Below are 19,684 nucleotides of genomic sequence, written 5' to 3' on the forward strand. Positions count from 1 at the left end.
TATATATATATATATATATATATACAGAGAGAGAGAGAGAGAGAGAGAGAGATACCGTGTTTCCCCGAACATAAGACACTGTCTTATATATTTTTTTACCCCCAAAAAACACACTAGGTCTTATTTTCAGGGGATGTCTTATTTTTTTTTTTTTTTAGTGTGCAACAAAAAGTCTATGGCTTAGTGCAGGTAACCTGCAGGTGCACAGTGCTGCATCTGCGGATCAGTGTAAACGCAGCCCAATACAGTAATTACTTCAGAATGTCAGAATGTCCACTGTCTTTTATTTACTGACCTTAATAGTATGGTAAGAATGAGACTAATACTGTTGCTCTCTTCCTTTTCCTACTGGTCAGTATCGATAAAGCAGATTCTTTCACAGGCGGAGTGCATCTGGTATCACTCCACCTGTCACAGTAACCTGCGCTATAGACGAATTAGTGGCTAATTCTTTCACAGGCGGAGTGCATCTGGTATCACTCCGCCTGTCACGGTAACCGGCAGTATAGATGAAGTAGTGGCTAATGGAGCTCTGCTCCCTCCGCTACCGAAGCCTTGCTTTCTACTGCTTCCTTTGCTATCAGGGACAGCGGTACCAGCAGTGCAGACAGTGGACAGCACGGTAAAGTACATGCTACCGTACAGCCTTTACAATTAAAGGTGTTGGGAAGGGTTCAAGACTCCACCTGGGAGGCAGGAAGGCTCCACTCAGGAGTCAGAGTGGAGTCCAGTGCAGCAGGGTGCTGCGAATTGAGAAAACCCCAGTGTGCAGGTGAGCACACGACTGAGGCTGTCTGGAAGAACAGACCGTGGCCTGAGGCCAGAGCAGCAGTGCTGCAAATGTAAAGCCAGGAGGCTGGATAGGCAGGTGCTGCCATGAGATGCAAAAAAACCCTGCAAGGGTAATTGTTCTGTTTTGTGAACTTTCATTTGATAAAAGTGGGCAAGGAAGCCCTTGAATGAAGATTACAGCGAGTGTATGCGTCCTTTATGCGCTACTATTTGGAGCTAATCCCCACTATATATATATAGCCAATAACATAAATGTAATATATTGCAGCTTACCAGTCCTTAGATGTGGTGGCTGCATTTGTTTTCAGTTTGTTTTTTTGTTTTTCTTTGTTTTAGGCAAAGTACATTTTCTGCATTTACAGGAAAATAGTTCTTGATCCTGATAGTAATCTTGTGCCCTCTTGTAGCTTTCCGTGCACTAAACCGAAATCTCAAACAATGTTATTAGGTATATCATTCCAAGCTATCCTCTGAGAACTTAACTTCACCTCCTCCCTATGTTATATAGATGGGGGAGAGGGGGAGGTGTTTGTAGCCCAAATCAGGAGAGCATCCTAGGGTGACAATGCTGCTTGTCCATAGTTATAGTACAATGAGTAAGAGCTGAAGGATGTAGCCAAACATTCGGCTAAATCTTCGGCTCGCTTCGGCTGCTGCAACCCTTCGGTACAATCAAACCAAAGGGCTGCTGTGCAGTGGCGTAACAACCGGGGGTGCAGCAGGGGCGCGGGCCCCGGCGAAAAGTGAAGGGGGGGCTCCGGCCGAAAATGGCACTTTTGGCTAAATGCCGAAAGTGAAATTTTCCTGCCGTTTTGCCGGCGCGGCCATGATTCCTTTCATCCCCGCTGGGACACAGAGCAGTGCCCAGCGGGGATGAAAGGAATCAGAGAGAAAATGACAGCCGGCCGAGCGCTGCAGGACGAGCGCTGTGAGCGGCCGGTGTCTTTCCTCCCACACCGCTCGGCCGCCTATCACAGTGCAGCAGAGCGGTGTGGGGCGGAGACAGCCAGCTCTGTCACAGGAGGCTGGGCTCTCCTCTTGCAGCCTCCTGTGACAGTGTGTGTCAAAAAGGAGAATGGGTACAAGCACTCAGCGATCAGTGATCGTTGAGTGGTTGTACATAATTGAGGACCTGGTATGTAAACTATGTCCTCAATTATGAATGAATGGGAGATGGAGAACTTCAGGTCCCCTCTGCTAATTGACAGCAGCAGTGGACGGGTGCAATAGCTAGTTTGCTATTGGCTAATAGCAAATATTCTGACGGCAGCCAACGGGTCCGATGTCAGAAAAAAAAAAAAAGGAAAGACAACACAGCAGGGAAAGGTTTACTCTGCTCGATAGAGCAGAGTAAAACTTTCCCGGAGAAAGTGTTTTTTCCCGGGCAGCCGGGAGCGGCTATCTAATAGCGGGAGACTCCTGGAGCGTCCAGGAGAGTTGGGCTATATGGAGATCAGCGTCCCTGGTTACCTGGTAACCAGGGACGCTGATCTGTTTGTGCAAGTGGCCGGAGCCAGCCGTGAGATAACGGCTGGCTCCACCCAGCAGTCAGTAGCAGGCTTTTGGCTGGCCTATGGCTGTCGGCTGGCATATGCCTTTGGCTCAACTGAGCCCCTCTGCCAACTTCGGGAGCTGTACGGGCTTTAGTGAATAGCCCGTACAGCAGCCCTTCGGTTCTACTGAACCGAAGGGGTCCTGGAGCTGAAGCTAGCCGAAGGATCAGCCGAATCTACGGCTAGATCCTTCGGCAGCTTAGTGAATAGACCCCTATGTATTAAAAGCAGATATGTTAGTAGCATATATTTGCAGCAAATCTATGTAGAAGCCATACTGCCCCATCAATGTCCCTTAGTATAGTGTGGTCCCTAATCTAACAAAGCTTCCATCCTGTGACATACACAGCAATAAATAGATACTATTTCATACAATGGACTTTTTTCCACCCAGCCATACAATGGGTCAATGTTGTTCGCACAGCATTCTTGACACTTGATGGAGCCAAAGATCATAGAAATTTCCTATGCTCCTTGTCTCTATAGTGGTAGGAATGCAATGTAAACACTATTTGCCCAGCATATGGCCAGGCGAATGATTTAAAAATCAGAGCCTTAATTACTTTTTTTCAAAATCCAGGCCAGTAGCCTCAGAATCTCTGTAGTATATTATTTTTATGCAGAAATGTCAAGGTAGTTGTCACAGTTATATGAATAAAGGGGCTTTGACAGTATAGTTTACTTGGAGAAGATGCTCTTTATAAACCCACCCCCATGTGTCACAATCAACAAAATAATACGTAAAATGACAGAGCGGGGTCAGAGTATGCTGAAGAGTACAGTCTGCAGAAGTCGCCAACTGCCTGCAGAGTCAATAGCTACTGACCTCCAAACTTCATGTGGCCTTCAGATTGGCACAACAACAGTGCGTAGAGAGCTTCATTGAATGGGTTTTCCATGACCGAGCAGCTGCATCCAAGCCTTACATCACCAAGTGCAATGCAAAGCGTCGGATGCAGTGGTGTAAAGCACTCTAGAGAAGTGGAGACATGTTCTCTGGAGTGACGAATCATGCTTCCCTGTCTGGAAATCCGATGGCCATGTCTGGGTTTGGCAGTTGCCAGGAGAACGGTACTTGCCTGACTGCATTGTGCCAAGTGTAAAGTTTGGTGTAGGGGGAAATATGATTTGGGTTTGTTTTTCAGGGGTTGGGCTTGGCCACTTAGTTCCAGTGAAGGGAATTCTTAAGGCATCAGCATACCAAGACATTTTGGACAATTTCATGCTCCCAACTTTTTGGGAACAGTTTGGGGATGGCACCTTCCTGTTCAAAGAGGACTGCGCACCAGTGCACAAAGAAAGGTCCATAAAAGACATGGAAGAGCGAGTTTGGGGTGGAGGAACTTGACTGGCCTGCACAGAGTCCTGCCCTCAACCCAATAGAACACCTTTGGGATGAATTATAGTGGAGACTGCGAGCCAGGCCTTGTTGTCCTACATCAGTACCTCACAAATGCGCTTCTGGAAGAATGGTCAAACATTCCCACAGACACACTCCTAAACCTTGTGGACAGCCTTTCCAGAAGAGTTGAAGCTGTTATAGGGGCAAAGGGTGGGCCAACTCTATATAGAACCCTACGGACTAAGACACCATTAAAGTTCATGTGCATGTGAAGGCAGGCATCCCAATACTTTTGGCAATATAGTGTATATGTAAATTATTGCTTACTATATACAACTAAGTCATTTGACTTGTCAATAAATTCAGATGGGAAAACCCCCTCATAAAAAGCTTTCTATCAGCTTAATTACTTGATCAATAAAACTCACTTGTATAAACAGTCTTTTTAATTTTCAAGAAACCAAATGCCAAATGGAAGTGATTGGTTCATGTAATTTAATTTTGCAGGAAGCAAACCTATTTTTGGCAAGCCATAACTTTTATTTAATCCTTTCACAGTGTATGCAGCCCTTTCATTCATTATCTAAATGTAAGATTATGTGGGTAATTTAGTTTAGTTTTCAGTCACAAAACAAAATAAAACCAAGTTCTGCATTTTCATGTTTACAATGTATTCTCTATATTTTTTGATTAGTGTGATTACAAAAATGTGGGAGCAGTTAGCCTTCTATCTTTGGAGTGGGTTCATGACGGCAGAGAGCAACAATAATATCAAATAACATGACATTCAGCAAGCTGAATTATTCAGGCTATCATTGATTATGATTTATAGGACAGTGGTCATAGACAGTTGTAAGGCAGTTTTCATATTCTGTGTTCCAATAGATTATCCCCTGCACTGCAGAGTGGCAGTTCTAATCAACTTGAAGCTGAAAATGTTTAAAGTCCCATATTGTTCATATATTTGTATTAAACATAAATTGTCAGTGTGCTCCCTTTGATACTTACATTCCTAACTGCATAAATATTTCATTCTGGGACATAAAATTATCTCCACTATCTCTAGTAAAAATAAAAAAAAACTTTGAGTTTCCAACTGTTGCTGAACTATAGACATTGGCAAATGATTCCTTTCGGAGTCCAATGAATTGGAAATAAAAGTATCAATAAAAGTAAAATTATTATGATAATCAGCTGCTTTTTTAAACATTTGTCATTAAAATATTGCTTGTGTTTTAGAAATCTGTGGCCATAAAAGCACAAATCCTGCCACTGGAGACAGTTAAATAATCAATGTTAAAAGAACCTCTTTTAAAACCTGCTATTCAGAGATATTCTATACATGTTAGGAAATTATGTTGTTTAAGGAAATGTTTAAATATTTAAATATAGGAGCTGCTATCGCCTTGGGCTGCCATCCTGGCTTTACTACCTCTCAAAGATGGATAAAGTAAAAACCTGCAAAACAAACAAACAGACAGTGCTTTGTCCTCATTTAATACAGTTTATTAACATACAAGCTGACATAAAATACTACTGACATGGTAATCACTGAATGAATGGTATAAGGCAGACCCCACACAAAGCTGCCTTGCTAGCTGACGCGTTTCGGGTAATATACCCCCTTCCTCAGAGCTAGCAAATGTAAAATGAAATACAAATATATAGACTGGGTGAGCACCATGTGACCCCAAACCAAACCCACTTAATCGTATGCAGCTGATCACCATCTCTTTATTAGTGGGAAATGCACAGAGTATGGTAGCAGTAGAAAGTGCTGGTTTAATACAGTGCAGGGATAGTTAGCTAAATAGTTAACTGGATAGTGTACTGATCACTCATCCACTGTTCGATATACAGCACCATACATTGCAAACATTAAAATGGCCTGCCAAAACGGCGGTATATGTGGGCACATCATCAACCCACAAAGATAGTTGCACGCAATGTTGTGAGCTCCACCTGGTCATTCCATACATGTAGCAAAGGCAGCCGATGGCATAATGAACCTGCCGATCGAAGGAGGATGTGGAATAAAGGCTAGCTCCATCTCTCAGTACAACACAGGCGGGCTCAAGCCAAACGTCATCGCTCCCATGACCATGTGATAGAGGCGGGGCACAGCTGACAGCCAACCAATCAGTGCCAGCGTCCCATACCCCCATCATGGACCGAGCAGACAAACCCAAGAAAGCTACATGTCAAAGAAGAGCAAGCCAAGTAAAACCGCATGACATCAGACAACATATCTCATGCGAATCCCATAATCAAATCCCACAGAAGACACATGGAAACCATAAAGTCGGCAATCATTAAAAAAATAGTTAATGCCCCATGATCACTTGTTGCAACAAGAGAATACATCCGACCAACATGGTCCTGATCGTTATGGTACATGGTATCCATCCCATACATTATAGTACATCATATCAATTACATTAGCCCAACAAGGTTGTACGTGTATATATATTTTTTAAAACAGCGCTAAAACTCTAGGAGAAAAAAAGGGGGATAATACAATTACCTATATACATATCTCTATTTAACCAATACTGTACTGTATATGCGTATTTAAATTAAAAAAAAAGGATATTTAGTTAAAATTAATTCAAAAAAGGATATTTGAAGAAAAAAGTATGCGAATTTTAATTACCATTAATAACATTAATATTGTTTATCGGAGAGAGTAACTCAATCAACTGTTATAAATATATAAATATTACAAATTAAAAAAAAATATAGTATTAAAAAATGTATTTGTTTGTGTGTGTGTGTTTGTGTATATAGATAGATAGATAGATACATAGATACATAGATAGATAGATAGATAGATAGATAGATAGATAGATAGATAGATAGATAGATATTACATATACATTAAAAGATCCCAGTAGATCATCTAAAGCCCTGGTTCCCAACTAATGGGTCGCGACCAAAAAGTGGGTTGCGAGCCCTTCTGCAGTGGGTCCCGGCGCCCTTCCTGCATGGAGCAGCCCATCTTCAGTAGGGAGATGGGGATGTGTACAGTTTGCTGGATTAGCATTTGCAATTGTAGTAACATTCGTTTGCTTTTTTTTAATTACAACAGACTAGGCTTGGAATACATAATGTCACCTGTCAGCTGGGGGGTAGGGCGCATTAGCAGGGGCTCCACTGCAAGTTTTCTACTTGCAACAGAGTCCCTGCTAATGCCCCCCTACAGACCCCCCCCCTTCTGATCCAGCTCCTGCACTGACAGGAGACATTGTGACAGGGGACACTGATTGACATTGTACACCACCACACACCATGGTTTTTGAGGTCCCCTGCTCTTTTGGGGGACCTGGCACCTGGGACCATGGCAATATGGATAGAGCTCTTTCACAGCACTGCAGCCCCCACTGGACCTCAGGCTGAGGATCCACCAGAGTTCTCGATATGATAGGGAGACTGGGTGGATCTTAAAAAAAGGAAAACTAATTTAACCAGTTGACATCCGCGGTGTTAAACCCTTCCCATCCAGGCCATTTTTCAGTATTCAGCGCTGCGGTACTTTGACTGACATTTATTCCGTCAAGCAGCGCTGTACTGAAATGAATTTTATACCCTTTTTTGGGGACAGATAGAGCTTTCTTTTGGTGGTATTTATTCACCACTGGGGGTTTTATTTTTTTACTATATTAAGGAAAAATTACCGAAATTTAAAAAAAAAACAGTTTCCCCTATATTAAATAGAATGGCACCTCAAACGCACCTCCTGTCCACAGTTTGATCGCCCGGATCGGAACGTGCGGTACCGCAATAGCTACGGGTGTAGGTTTAATGCCAAAGCCGACTTGGGTCACGACTTAATGACCAAGGACAAATGTGGGTCCTGGGGTTACACAGGTTGAGAACCACTGATCTAAAGTGTGCAATGAGGCCACTAATTATTGTTAGGTGTACCAAAAGACATATAATAATGCCCATATTGACATCCTAATGTCCAGACTAAATCATGATCGTATACATTACTTATGAATTAACATAATTATGTATATATTTATTTATATTTTTTACATATCTTTATATAACCTCTGTTAAATATCCACTTATCATCAGAAGTGCTCACTTAATACATGACTGCTGCGTCAACTGCTGGTACATGGGCCCTCTGTGGGGCGGCATGCCAGTCTGCTGAATTATTGGCTCTTGTACTATACGTGAAACAGGTCTGTGCACCCCTGTTGGATCGGAAATGGAGATTACTGTTTTGCTTTTATTCTGCTTATCATTGTGAGTACATTACTGCTTTTATGAATTTTTTGAATTAACAGTCCTTCACATGGTTTGGGTGCTCTGTGCCTTTTCTATTCTCTCAACTGTATAGAAAATATACAGATGTATCAGCCTAGGAGAACTTGGAAAAACATACTAAACTCGTGATGTCATAGAAAAATATATATTATTACCAAATATTACCAAATACTTTGGAGAGAGAAATAATAATATAGGTAAAGTGTAGTTGTACATTAGGATTAGTCACTAGGTTTGAGTCTATATGCTGTCAATTAGCAGACAATAGAAATTATTTACTAAAAGAGCAGAGAATGGTCATTTAACTTAGGGAAAAGTAAAAAAAAAACTGTGTTCATATCAGTCATCCAACCAATTAAAGTGCAATCCTGTTTTTTTAAAACTCTCTGGTATTTATACTGTACACATCTCACTTAGTTCACTGAGATAAATGAATAGTTAATGTGCAATTTGGACATTCTCTACTCTTACTAAATCAACCCCAATCAAACATTTGATTGGGTTGGGGATAGTAGAGTATGAACTTCTCTGGAGCAGACACTACTGCTGGTAGAAATGTTAGTGCTATATAAATAAGTGAATACAAAATACATTTTATCACATAAAACATATAATATCAACACAAATTAATTAAACTAAAGTGCAACCAGTCAACAAATCAAAAACCTCTAAGGTAATTTTTTTTTTTTTACTTCAGTCACTACATGCATCTTGATTTACAGGCCCTTTCTATTCTTCCTCTCAGCTTTTACAGTATATAGTGTTCATTAACAACAGCCAGGCAATACCATTGTGAAGCTGAACACTGATGTCAATGTCATTGGGGTCTTTGTGGAGTGTTCAGCTAGACCCCTCTCACAAAATAATTGTGCAACACATACAATGCCAGTATCAGGATGTAACATGACTTGCTTATTCCCTATAATGATAGAATGCAACAAAACATGCCATGCACTGTGCCACTGCACTTTATATATGAGTGACAATTGGGACCTAGTACACATAGCCTATGACATATTACAGCATCTTCAACATAGACTTGTGCCAGTGTACCACACAAAGCATTGTTTCTGTTTGGGGATGGATGGGTGGCAGTACTATTAGGAGCCAAGATGTCAATGATATGAGTCAGCTGCAAGAGTTCAAAATACACTGTGTTGGAGGCCAAGCTGTTCACTTGAATAAATGATTTGTTCCTGCCTGTGTACAACTGTTCCTATACCAAGGCCCCCAAACTAAAGCAAAGAACCTGTCTTCAAAAAACTTGGGGGTAACAATATAATGCTGAGAATTAACTGATTATAAAGGTTTTGGCAGTGTAAACCCCTTAGCATAGTAATAGTTGCATATACATAGGAACAATGTATTTACATGTTAATTTTCAACAATTTGGCAACACAGTGTCCTTGAACTCTTACAGCTGACTCATATTACCATGATATATTTGCTCTTCACAGTACTACCCTCCCCTAACAGAGACACAGCTTTAATGTGGCACACTGGCACAAGTCTATTTCATCAAACATTATGTAATGCAGAACATTTAAGAGAAAGAAGAGTTTTGGTGGAATATTCTACCCATTGAGGCTTGTCATGCCAGATTTTTCAGTGACCATCTCAAACATATGTTGTTCTGTCAGTAGCTGTCGCTGGTTCACACAACAGCACTTAGGGGATGTTTTTTTAAATGATTCATCCACCCATAAGCTGGCTGAATGCCATTCTCATGGCATTCTCACCACTAGATGGAGCCAAGGAACATAGGAATTGCCTATGCCGCTTGGCTCCATCTGGTGCAGTGAAAACAGCATTAAGCCAGCGTATGGCTAGGTGCATAATTTATAAATCATAAAGTAAGAGTGGGGTTTCCCCAGAGTACCAGACCCACGATTTATCAACCCCTTAGTTTGGGTGATTTAATTATTCAATAACTCTCAAGAAAAAAAAAACCCAGCTGCTTAGAAAGACAGAAACAAAAAGGTGTGAGATGATCGGATTAGGAGCAACTCAAAGTGCAGCTATGAAAGAGGGACGGAGAGTCAAAATATAGTAAAAAAAATTGTATAAATGTATTGTTTTAAAATCTCATTGGACATACTAAATGCACCACTTAAACCTACACCCATAGCTAATCTAAAAATGGTTATTGTAACAACCCGCTCACTCTCAACACACAAACATGCACACTTGGAACGAGCTGATCAGCGTTATGGATAATACTGGGTTAGACTCAAAGTCATTGAGGGTACAAAGCTTAAACAGTGATAATAAACTGAATGTGACTCCGCAGGATGACTCTTTTAAGCTTGGGTCCTCTTCAATTGTATTTAAATCTTTCCAGAAGTGTTAAAGGGATTATGATCATTGAGATTGGTTATGTAACTAATGATCAGTTACATTTGTAGCCTTTGCTCACAATTAGAGCGGACGGAACATGAGGCAGGTAGCTTGATCAAAGAATAAAATCTTGAAACCTCAAGCAGCGGCCCGGTAAATCCTATAGAATGATTTCACCCGCAGTGATTATCACACAAGGAAATGGAAGTTCGACCAAACAGTGTGTAAAGTCACTAATATATAGTACTCACGGGTGCAGGGTTGTTTTACCGGGTAGTGCCTCTCAGGAGGTATGGAGTGTCCCGAAGGCTAGTTAATTCAAATGATCCTCTGTGATCTTTGAAGGGTTTCCTTAGAATGTTGGAGTGTTGAATCGTCCCAGAGGCTTTAGTTTTGTCGATGATTTTGTCTTGGAGTCACGCTGTTTGGTAATTTAAATCAGGGAAGTCTAGTACCTGACATGCAGGTGGTTGATCAGCTTGGCGTCCACTACGATGATAACGCATTCACAGAGGATCACAGAGGATTATTTGAAGTAACTAGCCTTCGGGACACTCCATACCTCCTGAGACGCACTTCCCGATAAAACAACCAAGCACCCGTGAGTACTATATATTAGTGACTTTACACACTGTTTGGTCGAACTTCCATTTCCTTGTGTGATAATCACTCTTGAAATACAATTGAAGAGGACCCAAGCTTAAAAGAGTCACCCTGCGGAGTCACATTCAGTTTATTATCACTGTTTAAGGTTGTACCCTCAATGACTTTGAGTCTAACCTGGTATTATCCACGCTGATCAGCTCGTTCCAAGTGTGCATGTTTGTGTGTTGAGAGTGAGCGGGTTGTTACAATAACCATTTTTAGATTAGCTATGGGTGTAGGTTTAAGTGGTGCATTTAGTATGTCCAATGAGATTTTAAAACAATAAATGTATACAATTTGTATATTTTGACTCTCCGACCCTCTTTCATAGCTGCACTTTGAGTTGCTCCTAATCCGATCATCTCACACCTTTGTTTCCATAATTTATAAATCATCCTGTTAATGTCTTCCTTTCAAAATCCAGGACAGTGGCTCCAGATTCTTTGTGGTATATTATTTTTATATCAAGGCAGTCGTTACAGTTATATGAATAAAGGGGCTTTGACAATATAGTTTACTTGGAGAAGATGCTCTCCCAATGCTCAAAACCTGGACTCTCTTCACCAACACTTACACCCTGACATTTAAGCATGCAGTTAGTTACTGACTTAAATTTCCTATCCTTTCTGTTTTTCATTTGTGTTTTGAATACAGGTGTCCTCCTAAACATATTATCTGAGTTTTCATGTCAAGATAATGAAGGGGTTGAGGTAAACAGACACCTTTTAATACAACTTATTTTGTGAAAAAACTAAAATAATAAGCTGCAACATGCTAAAGTATCAGAAGTATTGTTAATCTAATGGGTTTACCCAATTCCAGACATTCAGCAAATGGGGCTGATTGAACATTTTCCCTGCCAGGCAGACTGATCCACCCAGTGAACTTATGCATCATTATAACTTTTTTTTTCTGAAAAACAAATGTGAACAAGTAGCTTGGACAAGGCACATATAATTTTTTTTTTATTCTTTATTTATAAATCGAAATCTTACAGTATAAACATAGCATATGCAAAATAGGTAAATGAGGACATACAGATCTAAAACAGAAGAGATATATCTAGATCCAGTTGTCGCAGCCAATTAACCAGCAAAAGACCTGACTGTAGCAATGTAATATAGTAGGCAGAATCAGGGTATTTTGAATGAGTCAAGCATACATCATATAGGTCCTAATATATATGTGAAAGAGAGGGGGGGAAAGGAAAAACAAAAAGGGATAACCCAATACAATGTTGGGTCGTCCGAAGTATGATAAGTAATAGTTTTGATAATCAGTGGTGGGTAAACCAATGGATCCACCCACTCACCCTTAGAGTCGGGGGGGGGGAGAGTACCGGCAGGTAAGTAGGAAGAAAGAGTGGTCATTGGAATACGAGAGATTCCCCATAGGGTCGCCAGTGGAGCAAACCCCAGTCACCTACCAGCTGGAGAGAGACTATATGGATGAGGCCCGGCCTTCAGAAGATTCCATGTACTCCATCCACCAAAACCAAGTCCGAGAATATTGCTCCTGCCTGCCTTGGGAGGACAAAATCAGGTCTTCCATTTCCCTAATCTCCTCCACTCTGCGTATCCACATAGACACTGTAGGGCATATGTGTCAAACTCAAGGAATGGAATTATGTATGGCCCGCATGACAATATTCAATTATTATTAGATCTGGCCCGCTGGTATATTGCCCACACTATTAGAACTGCAAGTCCAACAATGCACTGCTAGTGCGCATAGGCACCCCCCCCCAGTGTGCCCCCCTGCTAAATATGTCTGCCGCTCGATTCCAATCATATTCAGGATTGTGGGCGGCATCAGCATCAATCACTCATACAGCCAGGGCCAGCCTTTGGGGTGTGCGGCCGCACAGGGTGCCATGGCAAAATGGGCGCCAGGCAGCCGACACAGATTGTGTCCCAAAGGCCGGTGTTCTACTGAAAGCTCCAAGTGTCCCCAGGATTGTCATCCCCTCCGCTTGGGCGCAGGTCTGCCGCATCATTCCTGTGTCATAAAGATGGCCACCGGCGGCCATCTTTTAAGCTAGAAGTGCCCTGCGGCTTTCCCTGCCTTGCCAGACCTCAGAGCAGGGATGAAGAGCTAATGAGGAGAGAAAGCAGGGGAAGAATCTACAGAAGCGGGCACCAGATGGAAAAACTTTTTTTGTAAGTAAATTCTTTTGTTGTAAATGCACTGTACTATTTAATGTCTGTTTTTGGCTTTTAGGCGTTAGAGTTAGTCAGTACGATGGCGTAGAGTTAGTCAGTACGATGGCTGTTCGTTACTCCATAGTATGTGGCGCGTCGCTTGGATTAATAATTAAATGTACAGGCTTTGTTATTATACCGTATGATATACTGTATAGGCCACCATATTATACCGTGTGATATACTGTATATGCTGCTGTATTATACTGTGTGATATAATGTATAGGCCACCCTATTATACTGTATAGACCACGGTACAATACTGTGTGATATACTGTATAGGCCACCATATTATATGGTGTGATATACTGTATAGACCACGGTATTATACTGTATGATATACTGTATAGGCCGCCGTATGATACTGTGCGATATAGTGTATAGGCCACCGTATTATACTGGAAAATTGAAAGAGTTTCACCCCAAGTGTAGCGCTTGTCAGAGGTGGGGGAAACAAGAGGAAGTTTAGAAATTTTATGAAGGGGGGGTGGGGTTTAATCTGCAGGTGTGCGGCTTCCGTTGTGTTTGGACTGGGGTGTCCAACAAGTGTATTGTAGGAAAACAAAAATTGGAGATGGAAGCACCACTATGTGGCGCAATAAATGCGGTAGAGCAGGGTATAAGCGTAAGTGATGAACTCACCTATGGCTGGGTGAGCATTCGCTTGTAGAGTGTCCGTGGGGTGAGGTGGAGCGGATGGAGTGGAGCAGTAGTGGGAACCTTCATACTGGCTTGATAAAGAAGGTTTCACCTTCGAAACGTGTCACCGCCAGCCCAACCCGGTCTCACCGAACTTTCTGAGTGTTTTCAACACTCCACCTCCCCACGGACACTCTTCGAGCAACCGCTCCTGGACACCGGACTCCACCCCCTCTGTCACCTCAGCATCGGACCTACCCTTTACGGCTCGTGCCGCAACACCCTTATTACAGGCTTCCAAAGTAAGCTCCCAACGGACACAGCCCCGCCGGGCTGCGAGGAAGCGAATGCTCACCCAGCCATAGGTGAGGACATCACTTACGCTTATACCCTGCTCTACCACATTTATTGCGCCAGGTAGTGGCGCTTCCGTCTCCAATTTTAGTTTTCCCACCATATTATACTGTGTGTTCAATTTGTTTTCAATAAACACAGAACCAGCCCGGCCCTCGACTTGGAGCATTTTTTAAGTTTTGGCCCACTGTGTATTTGAGTTCGACACCCCTGCTGTAGGGGGAGAGGGGCTCTTCCAAAGGCCAGGAATACAGGATTTAGCAGCATCCAGTAAATGGTGAACCACAGATTATGAGTAAGCATTCCTGGACATAGGTGTGTTGTGTAGCAGGAAATTATAATTATTTGGTACACATCCACTATGGGACAATCTTGGGCAATTCATCTCTAATCACAAAGAGATCAGAGCATTTTCAGTGGCATAGTGGTTAGCACTTCTGCTCTACAAGGAGTTTGCATGTTCTCCCTGTGCTTGTGTGAATTTCCTCCTGGTACTCCAGTTTCCTCCCACACTCAAAAGACATGCTGATAGGTTAATTGGCCCCTGTATGTATGCATGTGATATAGGGACCTTAGATTGTAAACTCCATGAGGGCAGGGACTGATGTGACTGTGTACCGTGCTGTGTATATTGTTGGTGCTATATAAATACCAATAATAAATAATATGAAAGATGACTCAAAAGGAATCCAAAGCACACCCTACCAATATTCTTTCCAACCAGATAATCTTACTTGTGAAACTAAGTAGCTAGTCTATCAGATGAGAAGTGCAATGCTGTCTTTTTGTGCTACCTACAATACATTATAAAAAGTTTCAAAAACATTTACATACTTTTTCAGTATAAACTCTTGAAAATTGAATCAAACATGTAAGTTATTTTTATTGGCTGTTTAAAAGCTGTCTTTAGAAATGATCCATAATTAGTTATCAACTACACTATAATCTAATAAAACTTTCAAGAGCAAATAATTAAGTAAGGTAAGCAGAACCATTAAGTGTAAATCTAAACTCACTGTTTTGTTCTGCCCTCTTATTCAGCTTTAATTTCAATCAGTGAGATTAGAGAACATAAACCAGCCTTATATTACTGGTGATTAACCTACAGTGCTTTGTTGTGACTATGTCCAGGTTCATGCTCAGTGTACTGCGATTGGAAGCCAGATGAGATGGGAACTGGGGCTTGTCTTATCTTGATGTGTATCTGTAGCACACATAAAAAAGGTTCAAGCAAATATCTATAAAATCAAATTGGTCAAAAATGTGCCTTCTACAAATAAACATATTTATAAATGTATGTCTTCTGCTGCCAATGCCACTGATTACTCATATAGTAGAGAAATCATTGCTTAAAAACTCTTTTAAATCCAGGACTACTGTAGTCTGTGAGAGGAATTAGGACTGCTCACTATGAAAAATGCAAGACCTACAAAAGGGCAACTCCCCAAAGAAACTATTGGTAACAATAAGGTAGTGTAAGTATGCAAATTTATCATTACAACATGCATTCATGAGTTGAATCATATCAAAACATGTACGCGCACATCTGTAGCCAAGGTAAGCATGCAAATCTGCACAATAGGCAATTTGCATTGGACCCTGGCATGTGTGCTACTCATGGAATCCCCTTTGATAGTGAAAAGCTTCTTTTTTTTCCTTAGGGGGTTATTCACAAAGCTGCCAAAGGCAGCCGAGTGAATAACCCAACCGAAGTGAAGTGAGCCGAACGCTGTTCGGTTATTCACTTCAGTCTTGTATGAATGATTTTAGCCATACATCGGCTGCCTTGGGCTGAACTTCGGTCAGCTGAACATGAAGGAGTTCAACTCAGTCGATCCAACATATGGATCGGCTGAGCCGAAGCTCCGGCAGCTCACTCACTGCCGTTCGCCCCATCCTCATAGGGGCCGAACGGCAGTGAGTGAAAAGCCAAATGCCGCTGAGTGGCATTCAGCTCGGCTATTCTGCTCAGTACCTCCGAGGTATCGAAGCAGAATAAAAAATAAGTGAAAAGAATGAAAAAAAAAAGTTTAAAAATATTTGAAAAATGCAAAAAAAGAAACAAATAAATGACAATATTTTAAAGGAAAAAATTAAAATAATAAAAAATACAGAAGCTCCCCACCAGGTACGTGATAGATGCCGGCAAAAAAAAACAATTGGGTGGAGCTACCAGTGACAGCTAGCTCCGCACAACTGTTTCCTATTGACCAGCACCTGCCACAGTCTTCTAGCAGGTCCCAGCCAATGAATAAGAAGTGGGCGGAGCCGGCCGTGGCGTCACGACCGGCTCCCCCCAGTTGTTATTGTTTAATGACAGATCAGCGTTTAATGACAGATCAGCATTGGGGATGCTGGTCTGTCATTGTAACTGGTCGGAGCGAGCCACGAGATCACAGCTGGCTCCACCCAGCTGTCATTTTTATGAAGATTGGTCGGCTTTGGCTGACCGTTCTCCACGCTTCGGGTGTCACTTCGGCTCAGTGGAGCTGAAGCATATGACTTTGGCTTGGCTGAGCCGCTTGGCTGCCTTCGGCTGCTGTCCGGCTATTGGGTCTTTTGTCCCATTCGTGTATCGCATAGTAAATGCTGTAACAGTATGCTTTGGTTGTTTTACAGGTTATTTGCAGTTGCATCTGAATACCAGGTCAATCAGTTTCACAAAAAAACAGGTATTTACAGAGTTATTCAACAAAGGGTAAAGAGTTTGGAGAAGGCAGGAGAAGTGAACAATATAGGACAATATAGCTAAACTGGAAAGTGAGCTGAATTGGAGAATTTTTCCAAATCAGCTATTTTGGCCTAGATTGTTCACTTCTCCTGCCTTCTCCAAACTCTTTAACCTTTAGTGAATAACCTTGTTAATGCTAGAAAATGTATTATTTATATTAAAGTCAAATGATGATTAAATCATTTACAATAGATGCTGTTCCTTGATGTGTAAAATATTTAGTTTCCTGCAGAATCAGCTGGTCCCCTGAGCACTGACCTCAATTTTCTATTTATGGTGGCTCCATATCCTTGCAAAGCCCTTACTAGCCACCCAGCTGGTAAGCTGTGTGTCTGTCTTCACAAACGCACAGGCACAGCAAGGCAAGCCACTCCCCTGCTCTCTGTTCCTCCCTCTTCCCTTCTCCAAGTTAGTAGAAGACTGCTCTGTCCCTTTAGATCTTGTACTGAACAGGAAGTTCAGTAAAGAAGAGCAGAGAGAGTTGGAGCCAGCTGTTTGGAAACAAGATGACTGTAACTACTTTGGCAAAAATGTCAAGAAATACTTTCCTGGGCAATGTATATTTATTTGACCTTGATTCATTATTGAAAAAAATATTTGAGAGTTTAATACTATTTTAAACATAACAAGTGAAACCAAATGGTTCAGTCATTTTAACTTTATCTGGGTTTTCTCTGTATACTAGCACAGCTAGATCTACCCTGTTTCCCCAAAAATAAGACCTACCCCGAAAGTAAGACCTAGCACTATTTTTCAAGATTCCTGTAATATAAGACCTACCCCGAAAATAAGACCTAGTTTGGTGGTAGCATGTGAGGGGGAACTTGCAGGAGAGATGGTATCAGCCTCCAGGGACATACTGTATTAAGGGGATGACAGGGGACTCCCTCTAGACAGCGCAGTGACAGGGAGCACTCCAGTACCATACTTCACCAACTGCTGTCCCCCTGAAGGCACTTTACCGCTCTGTCCACTGTCTGATGTCCCCACTGCTGCACCGCTGGTACCACTGTCCCTGGTGACAAAGGAAGCCAGCGCTGTTGAAACCAAGGCTGCGGCGTCGGCGGAGGGAGCAGAGCCACATTAGCCGATATTCCTCTATAGCCCCAGTTACTGTGACAGGCGGAGTGATACCAGATAACTTTGGATTGTTGTACATGAATAACTTTAGATTGTTGTACATTTTGTTGCACATTAAAAAAAAAAATAAGACATCCCCTGAAAATAAGACCTAGTGTAGTTTTTGGGGGCAAAAAAAATATAAGACAGTGTCTTATTTTCGGGGAAACACGGTAGTGAAACTCATCAAAGACTATTTCCTAAAGTCTGTTCTTTTTAACTCCCTCTCTCTGCTTTATATTCAAACTTTCAAGGCAGTTTGGAATTTAATTGGTGGTTTTAGAAAATGTTAGCACTGACAGTGTTTCACAAAGTTTTGTGTTTGTGGATAACAGCAAAGACCTGCAGTGTTTGGGAATTCCTTATTTGCATCACAAAACAAGGTTCTCAAATCACCAGATTACTGATTTAGATATTCAGTAGATGAAGACACTACACCAATGTCTGTAGCCTTAACAGGTAAGTAACTCTACCTTTATGTATCTTAAGTCTTCATTTTTAATTTTAACGCAACACAGATCATAAATATTGTCTTGATAGACTTTTGTTTAACTTTCTCAACCATAAAAAATAACAGTGTCATTCTATATGTTAACTGTAATCTGTGTTTTTTTGGTGAACTTTCACATTTGGTAAGGTAAGGTGTGTTTTGTTGGTGCATATCAGGAACAAGTGGTTTTGCCATCTGAGATGTAAAATGGGAGATGGCCTATGGCAGTACTGTAGCTAACAGACGGTTTGTATTACTACTCAAATGGGTTAAAGTGAGAGTAATAAATGTGTGTTTAAATGATTGACATGCTCCACATTGACCTTATCCTCCCTACCTTCTGTTCCTGGCCTTAATTTTGGCAGCTTTCAGTAGTCTATAAAAAAATGTTTTTGTGATATTACCAATCGCATCAATATAAATGCCTTCAATACAAACACATTGTAAAATAAGCTGTGTTTCTCAGTGAAGTAGAAAACAATTTTTTTTAGAAATACTTTGCACTTTAGTTCATGTGTCATACTTTAAAATATATCTTTAAACAAACATGTACTTTATTCTCTCAATTTAGGTAAACATTTGAATTACATAAGATGCCATTGTTAAGCAGTCCTATTGAGATCCATTTCAAGACACTGTGGGAAAAGTGATTGCTCACACACAATTCATTTGCAAAACACTTTTGAGTTGGGAGTTTACAGCTGATCAGAACTTGTTTTTCTGTACTGCTCCAAGCAAAAGATATGCCTCTTAATGTGTTTATTCACCATGAGAAAGCTTTTGAGGCTGCTGTTAAGGTTATTTTTGCGGCTGTTTAGGGGTCTTATTCCCAAGCTTTATAGACTTGTTTGTTGAATTCTACAGAGCTTTTTTTCTTCTGTTGAAGACGTGGGACATAAAATAGATGGTGTCATCAGCTTAGCAGAGCAATTGAAATTCCTGAAATCCTTCCTCCAATAAATGGCTTGATGCAAGTTCTGCCTTTTTATTTTTTATATTATTACAATGACACAGCAAAAATTAATTATTAGAAACGTATTACTGTAATATTTATACATTTTAATCTAATTGCTGCTATTCATTCTCATTGCAGAAAAAAAATAATCAGAATAGTATGTACTCCAGTAATTATTATGGTGTGAAAAAAAGACTTTACCATGTAATCAGCTGAAACACAAATATTACCCATGTTTTGTTGACTTGTAG

The 19,684-nt window shown here is 41.2% G+C and overlaps 1 long non-coding RNA gene across 1 annotated transcript in view; it reads left to right on the forward strand.

Annotated features, from left to right (window-relative positions):
* Positions 1–16,335, forward strand: part of LOC108796385 — an 18,710-nt gene extending 2,375 nt beyond the window's left edge. The window contains exons 2-3 of the long non-coding RNA XR_001941796.1: positions 1,489–1,492; positions 16,325–16,335. This is a non-coding gene — a long non-coding RNA (uncharacterized LOC108796385). The remainder of the gene's footprint in view (positions 1–1,488; positions 1,493–16,324) is intronic.
* Positions 16,336–19,684: the final 3,349 nt, after the last annotated feature.

Source organism: Nanorana parkeri, unplaced genomic scaffold, assembly GCF_000935625.1.
Source record: "Nanorana parkeri isolate BGI_ZX_2015 unplaced genomic scaffold, ASM93562v1 scaffold1104, whole genome shotgun sequence".
Classification (NCBI taxonomy): Eukaryota; Metazoa; Chordata; class Amphibia; order Anura; family Dicroglossidae; genus Nanorana; species Nanorana parkeri.